This window comes from Adiantum capillus-veneris, chromosome 16, assembly GCF_014529385.1.
Source record: "Adiantum capillus-veneris isolate H3 chromosome 16, ASM1452938v2, whole genome shotgun sequence".
Lineage (NCBI taxonomy): Eukaryota > Viridiplantae > Streptophyta > Polypodiopsida > Polypodiales > Pteridaceae > Adiantum > Adiantum capillus-veneris.
This window is the reverse complement of record NC_140946.1, coordinates 113,928,738-113,936,781: the sequence shown is the minus strand read 5'-3', so window position 1 is coordinate 113,936,781 and position 8,044 is coordinate 113,928,738. Positions and strand designations below refer to the sequence as shown.

Sequence of the window (8,044 nt, the reverse complement as noted above, 5' to 3'; positions counted from 1 at the left end):
ATCAAGGCCATATTGATAGTATCTTCTCTTATTTCCATTTTATTCAATCAGGGTAGGACTAAGTGTGTGTGTGTGTGTGTGTGTGTGTGTGTGTGTGTGTGTGTGTGTGTGTATGTATGTATTAAATTGACAAAATGCCTGACAGTCTACAAGGAGGTCAAAAACCCAAAATGTTTTACCATTACCTGTTATAAAAAGATGAATAGCAACATAAATCCTCTTTAATATGAGGTAATCCAGCAAGGCAATCATACTTTATACAAGCAAGCTTGTGTGTGTATCACATATCAAGGTTATTATGACTGCAAAATCTCTAGTTGCCCGATTTAATCAGGCAGGGTAAAAGGGAAAAGAAAAGGGATTGGGAGAAAACATGCTCAATTGAAAATCAATGACCAAAAGTAAGAGTGTGTGTGTGTGTGTGTGTGTGTGCACGCCTCATTGTGATAGTGCAAGTTAAATGGTGAGCACTCCCAAGACATGAAAAGCTCATATAAGCATTCTTTACAAGCTAGATTGAAATCCCTGTCTAGATAGGCCCTTAGGTCAAGCCAACTATAGTGGCTAAGTGTGTGTGTGTGTGTGTGTGTGTGTGCACGCGCATGCGTGCATGCGCATGTATGCATACGTGCATGTGCATGCATGCGTGCCCACCTTTACCTAGGCACCATACTCAATGGTAAGGAAATAGGCCCATTCAGTATGGGCCTACTACCTCATCAAGTTGATGAGGTAGTAGACCCATACTCAATGGTAAGGAAATAGGCCCAATTCGGTATGGGCCTAATTCCTCATTAAGTTGATGAGAGTAAAACAATCAAGTATACACCTTACAAAAGATGTACCACATCTAGAAGTCCATAGTGAGGCAAACTACAACAGAATAAAAAATAATAATGTCTTCAAAGAAGACAGTACTTTGGTAGGATTTTCAAGGCTTTGTTAGCGAGTAGAATAGTGTAAATGTTGTACGTAGTCTTATGTGGATGTTATTCATAAATTTTGCCAATTTCTTAGGGTCATGAAAAATCCACATAAAAGTAGTCCATTTAAAGGTAATATATTCTTGAAATCAAAAGAAACAAATTTATTACACATGGGTAAGTAACTTTTGATTAACTTGCAACCTAAAACTAGCAGAGTCAAAAGACTATAACAGCTATGAGCGGGAACCCACTCTATAGACAAGAATAGGCCACCTAACACCTATCAACCTAACCAAGAATTATAGAATGTGGGGCAATTAAATCCTATAAACAAAAAAATAATCTAAAGCTAGCGTCCTGGTCATCCCAATTACCTCAAAGAGCCTTGTGTTTAGAACGTGTGTGTTGTTGTATTAAACTTAATACATATACACAAAAGAACATAACCTTCAAAAGACAACTGGATTTAAATAACTAAACAAAGATTTGTACAAAAATGACTCAGTCTTAGATTCATTTTTGTACAATAAAATAAGAATGAGGCATCATTCCAATGATCCTATACAAAAAAACTATAGAGTTGAGGAGGTCACCTTAGACCTAGGTTGAATTGGTAGGATTTTTCAAAGTCGGACAACAGTAAAGCCAAAAAGTTCCTAAGTAAAGATAGAATCCTCACCTACATCCATATAAATAAGACAAAAAATTACTTAGCCTTGAATACGTATTATAGGTGTCAGCAAAGCTATCAATTTTTATCCATGTCCTACTTAAAAAACTTTTTAACTTAAATCCACTATCCTTCTTTAGAGTATCAAATAGTGCAAAGTATTCAGGAGACTAACAAACCATCAATGAGCAAGTATGTAAACAAAAAAGAAGTGTGTTTTCACATGTTTTCATAGTGATCAAAAGGCCACCACCCCTTCTGATCCAAGTTCCACTTAATTTTAAAGTGAATTCATTGTGATCAAAAGGCCACCACCCGTTCTGATCCAAGGGTCAGAAAGATCCCTTTAAAAAAAAAATGTATTCAAAACATGATGTGACTTTTTGAATTGTAAACTAGATAAGTTATGCATCAAAAAAATCCCAATAATTGGTATTAATAGAAACCAAAAATCATTTCAACAATTTTACCACATCATACTTAGATGTGCTCCACCATAGTCATCGATATACATAGTTCTAATGGGTTCAAGGCCCCATTCATAATCTATAGTCTGTTAAACATTGAGCATCATCATTTTCTAAATATAAATCAGAGGGCATTAATATTAAATCCCACACCTTAGAATTCAATAGTCACTTAGCATGGTGAATCAATTATAACAGTTGGTATAGTCATCAACCAAATAAGAGATGAAGAACATAACGTATGAGGCAGTGGGTATCACCACCAACACCATGTTGCAAGAGTTGAACCATTAGAGAAGCTATGATCACCCTCTCTTATTTTCAATAGGGTTTAACACACAGATCAGCAGGTGGTATCTCCACATCCCTCAACTCTCTTTCAAACAAACACAACCATATAATGCAAGGCTAAGTGTGGGAGTAAAACCCTCACCTTGTTAAATAGGAGGTGAGCCTATACATGAAATGACAACATCCCTCCTCCTTGTACTACGTAGAGCATTCAACCATGTACGACTACAAAATCCCCAATGGATCTTGGTATGAAGGCTTCACATCTATGCTCAATAGGTGAGGACCCAGGTCGCTATAAAGGTATTCAATGTTCATAATAGGCCTAAGAGGAACTGTGTTGAATACACTTCAAAGGACAGCCCTGTATGCAAAGCCTTAGGTCATCAAAGGGAGGAAGTGAGAGGGAAGGAGATTCATGGTATGTAATACCCCAAGATGAGTCTAGTTGGCAAATTAGAGGGGCTAGTACCCCCATCAACACTAAATTTGAAATAGCACTAATATTTAGCAAAAGACTTTATTTAGTAGGCTATGGTAGATCAAGGCTATATTGACATATATTCTCTTATTGCCATGTTTATTAAATCATGGTAGGAGGAGTAAGTGTGTGTGTATTAAAGTGACAAAATGCTCGACAAGGAGGTCAAAAAACAAAAATGTTTTACAATTACAAGCTATAAAGAGATGAATAGCAACATAAATCCCCTTTAACAGTTGGAATTAGGGTTGCAGAGAAACGCACAAAGCTTGGCACACAATAGAGAGTTTGTTTCTTAGTATGCAATGGAAAGATAGATAGCCCTAAAGTGATGGTCGTATATACAATGCTCGGGGGAAAAAACCTCCTAAAGAGGGAAAAAATGCCCCGGCAGTCCTAGTGTGTTCACACACATCACTACCACATGTGTATGGTAACAAATCTCCCCTGGAGTGATGCGGTGAATGAGAGCTGGCACATGAGTAAAGGGAAGTGCCATGCCCTGAGGACATGATCAGTCCACAAAGGGGAGTAAGCCCAAAGCTTTGCGGAAAGATTCAAGCTTCTCACGAGACAATGCCTTTGTGAAAAGATCTGCAAGGTTGTCCTATGTTCGCACATAAGCCACGTTGATCTCTCCTGCTGAGAGCCTCTCCCTGACATAGTGGTAATGCACATCAATGTTCTTTATGCGAGCATGAAAAACTGGGTTCCTCGCAACTGCAAATGTGCTCTGATTGTCAGTGTAGATAGTGTTGGCAGTGTCCTGTCCAACACCCAAATCAGCCATAAGGCGTCTGAGCCATACCCACTCAAACGTAGCTGTGAAGACTGCCCACGCAACCTCACAACTCGGAGTGGCCACAGTAGGTTGCTTCTTGCTCAACCATGATATACATGAACTGCCAAGCATGAAACAAAAACCACTTGTGGACACTCACGTGTCAAAACAACCAGCCAAATCTGAGTCCTAAAAAGCATGTAAGTCTGGCGGCAATGATCCCCCCTTGGTATAAAACAAGCCAATATGTAAAGTGCCACTAAGGTAACGGAAAAGCCTCTTGACAAGCTGCCAATGCTTAGACCCTGGGCTATGCATAAATCTGTTGACCTGTGAGACTGCAAACTGAATATCCGGCCTCGTGTTGCATACATAAATGAGGCAGCCAACAACAGTTTGGTAAAGAGTGACATCAGCAGGATTGCCAGCATCATGTAGACTCAATTTTAAACCTGTTTCCATGAGAGTGGCAATAGGTTTGCAATCCTCAAGTCCAAACTTACATAGCAAGGTCTCTATGTAACTTTTCTGACACAAGGCAATACCACCATCACACTGCTTAAACTATATGCCCAAGTAATGATGCAACAGCCCCAAATCTTTCATCTTGAAAGTAGCATTCAAATCAGCCTTAAATTCAGCAATATGTCTCTCATTTGGTCCAGTGATCAGCAAATCATCGACATAAAGAACCACAATGAGAAGTACATCACCCTCACGCTTTACATACAATGTGCTTTCTGCTGGACTGTTACAAAAGCCTCGTTTGACCAAATGAGTGTCAACTTTCTCATACCAAGCACGAGGAGATTGCTTCAACCCATACAAAGACTTCTTACATCTGCACACTTTGTCCTCTTGTCCTTTTATGACAAAACCGCGAGGCTGCGTTACTTAAACTTCCTCAAATATGTCACCATTCAAGAAAGCAATAACAATGTCTGATTGATGTGCATCCCAACCAAAATGAGCTGCCAATGCACATAGAAAACACATAGGAGTCATACGACAAGTGGGAGCAAAAAGTCTCTTCATAATCAATGCCTTTTTGTTGTGCATAACCCTTTAAGAGGGGAAAAATGCCCCGGCGGTCCTAGTGTGTTCACACACATCACTACCACATGTATATGGTAACATTAACCTCAGGTAATCAATCAAGGAAATATACTTGATACAAGTATGCATGTGTGTGCATCACAGATCAAGGTTATTATTACTTCAACATCTCTAGTTGTTTGATTTAATCAGGCAGGGTAAAAGGGGAAAGAAATTGGTTTAGAAGAAAACATGCTCAATGGAAAACCATGACCAAAAGAGTTTGTGTGTGGGGATAGTGCAAGCTAAATGGTGAGCACTCCCAAGACATGAAAATCTCAACTAAGCATTCTTCACAAGCCAGATGGAAAGTCTTGTCTAGGTAGTCATTAGGTCAAGCCAAATATAGTGACTAAGTGTGTGTACATGTGTGTGTGTGTGTGTGTGTGTGTGTGTGTGTTGTTTTACTTTCATAAATAAACAAAAAAGAAGGTGAAAGTTCAATAGACGGCTGGCTCTAGACAGGTGACAACGAGAAGTAAAAAACCAATTCGGTCTTTGAATTATTTTTGTACATAGCTATAAGAATGAGGTCTCATTCTAGTGTTTATAAACAAGGTAATCTATATGAATTTTTCATAAAGTGGAAAGCGTTTGGTACATCAATGACGGACAACAACTAGGCCAAAAAGATTCCAAGAAAGAATAGAGTCCTCACCTGCATCCATACAAACAAGACAACATACATGTTACCCTTGAATGCATTTTATGGGTGTCAATGGACTTTATCAGTTGTTATCCATGTCCATCTTACAAATTTTTTAACTTAAAAAACTATTGTCCAAACCAATCTTGCATTTTTGCAAAGTAAAGATGTCACTACAAGAGGTTGTGTGCACTTGTGATGTTTTTAGCGACGGAAATACATTGGGTTTTTAAACTCCTCGATATCGCTAAGACCGTCGCTACGAGAACGTCGCTATAAGCATCACTATAATCGTCGTTATATGCATTGCTATATAGCGACGCTTATAGCGACAATTGCAGGCTATCTATAGTGATGCTCATAGCGATGTTGCAGAGCCTTATATAGCGACGCTTATATCGAAGCCCGAGAGTAAAAAATTTTGGGTGGCAGGGCATTGAATTCCCTGCCACCCATCAACCATATTGAACGTTTCAATAATAGAGTAAACCTAAATGAATCCAAGATAACCCAGAGTCACCTTTCAAAGAAAGTGCAAGGTATAGACCCAAAGTAGTCACCCACAAGACAACATAACCATTAACTCCATCATCCATAGTATTGTTTGCTGGATAAAGATACAAAATTGACAAAAGTAAATTGGGTGAAAGTAAATCAATGACAATTGTACACATCATAGGCAAAACCACTTGATTGTTAAGCTTTGCAAATGTAATAGTTACAACACCATTGTCATTATTGAGAAAATATACATGGTTTTTCAATAGTTACAAAAAGACGTATACACGTCATCTCATTATACATGCTATGACAAAAGGAAACTAATGCTATCTAGCTCCGGCTAGACTGACGTCGTCTAATCAGATGTCTCATCGCATCCAAGCGGCGTATCTGTCGGATTCTGCAGAAAAAAACAATAAGACAGATTTCTGTAAGTATAAACATATAATTTACAAAACAATACAACAAATAGAAAAGAGTAAACCCTAATACTAACCATGCCGCCATGAGAACTCAGAATGTCCATCAGGGCATTTAAGCCCTTTCTGCCTGTGTACTCGCGCTTGTACGGTGTTCGGTCACGTCCTGTCATCGACCACTGTTCAAAACATACAAAGAATCCATTATGTTAGAGTTTAAAGGTACAAATAGACGTAACTACCAAACCTTAAGAGCAATGCAAAAACACTTACCAAATTGGTCTCAAATGATGCCCGCCCGCTGCTCTCCAAGTGGTACGAGCTCCCTGCCTCTACTCGCGCTTTGGCTGCCTCCTTTTGTTGCTTCCACTTATCAAGATTCTCGCGTGCTGCTCACTTTGCATTCTTCCAATCTTCTTTGGCCAACCAATCTGGTCTGTTTCACCCATGCTTTATTGCTTTTTGCACTTCAAAACGCTTGTGCTTGCAGTATTCGTGCATTCAAACCTTCATCAGGTCGTCATTGAAGCGCTCATCCCGTGTTGACACGAAAAACTCATCATGTAGCATGCTGATGACTTTGTCTTTTAATTCACTTGGTACTTCACTACAGGTGTTTAGTATGTAGTTTCTAAACACCTGAGAGCAAAGACCGCGCATGCGCGAGATCACCTTTTTGCCTTCATCATCCAAGATGATGCCGCCGCTGAAGTCGACGGAGTATGGCAAGATCTCTCGCCTGTGATGCGTGAACCTGGGTGTCCCGATATGGGTCTCTAGCGGTGTGTCGATGGGGGTACGGACGTCAGGTATCTCCACTAGAGTCTGGGCCCCAAAGCGAGGAGTGCCGACTGGGGTGACTCCCGGAGGAGTAGGTAGTGGTGTGTGGCCAGGAACGGCCAATAGGCATGCAAAACCTAGCATAGATGGTGATGCCGTGGCTAGTGTGGGGGCGGGCAAAGAAGGGGAAGGTAAAGAGCCTTGTCGAACACGAGGCGGTGTAGAGGCATCAGCGGTGGCATCCCCACAACAACCGCCGCCACCACCACTAGAGCGTCGGTGCCTAGACGAGTGTGAAGATCATCTTGTTGACACCAAATCTTTGGAGCGCACTGAATGCTCCAAAACAGAGGGACACACTGAAGGAGTAGAACGACGTGATGGTGCTCCAGAGCAATGACAATCCTCATACCATTGCCTCTGCCGGGGTGACAAAGAAGAAAGAAACTCATCATCATCAATACCTGCATTAAACACATGAACATTTAATCTTAATATTGAATGGAGAAGAAAACATGGACAAGTAGAGAGAGAGAGAGAGAGAGAGAGAGAGAGAGGACTCATAAAGTGGGAGGGATTCCTGTGTAGAGAGATTCCTGTGAAGTTCTTGTGAATTTGTCTCCCGTGTGCATTCTATGTATCTTGTAAAAGCACTCGGCTCCGAGTGCGATTGAGATTGAGGCTACAATCACAAAGGAGGTGATCTGTCTCTGGCCATAGATGTTGCTCGCCCCTCCACTAGATCTAGTTGATCGGGTGAAAGAGACGCTAAGAAGCAGTAGTAGTGCTTCTTAGCGTCTCTTTCATCCGATCAAGTAGACCTAGTGGAGGGACGAGCAACATCTATGAGCAGCGACGGATCACCTCCTTTGCGATTGCAGCCTCAGTCTCCATCACACTCGGAGCGCAGTGCTCGTCGGCATATCAGACTTTCACAACACAACGAGGAGTGTCCTCGCCTGCTTGTGAGAACATACCTAGAGCATA

The 8,044-nt window shown here is 40.7% G+C and overlaps 1 long non-coding RNA gene across 1 annotated transcript; it reads right to left on the bottom strand.

Annotated features, from left to right (window-relative positions):
- Positions 1-6,035: 6,035 nt before the first annotated feature.
- On the bottom strand, positions 6,036-7,753 carry LOC147439678 (uncharacterized). Its single transcript, XR_015184475.1, has 3 exons — positions 6,551-7,753; positions 6,355-6,456; positions 6,036-6,258 (listed from the first exon to the last, which is right to left on the bottom strand). It is a non-coding gene; the product is annotated as an uncharacterized LOC147439678 (long non-coding RNA).
- Positions 7,754-8,044: the final 291 nt, after the last annotated feature.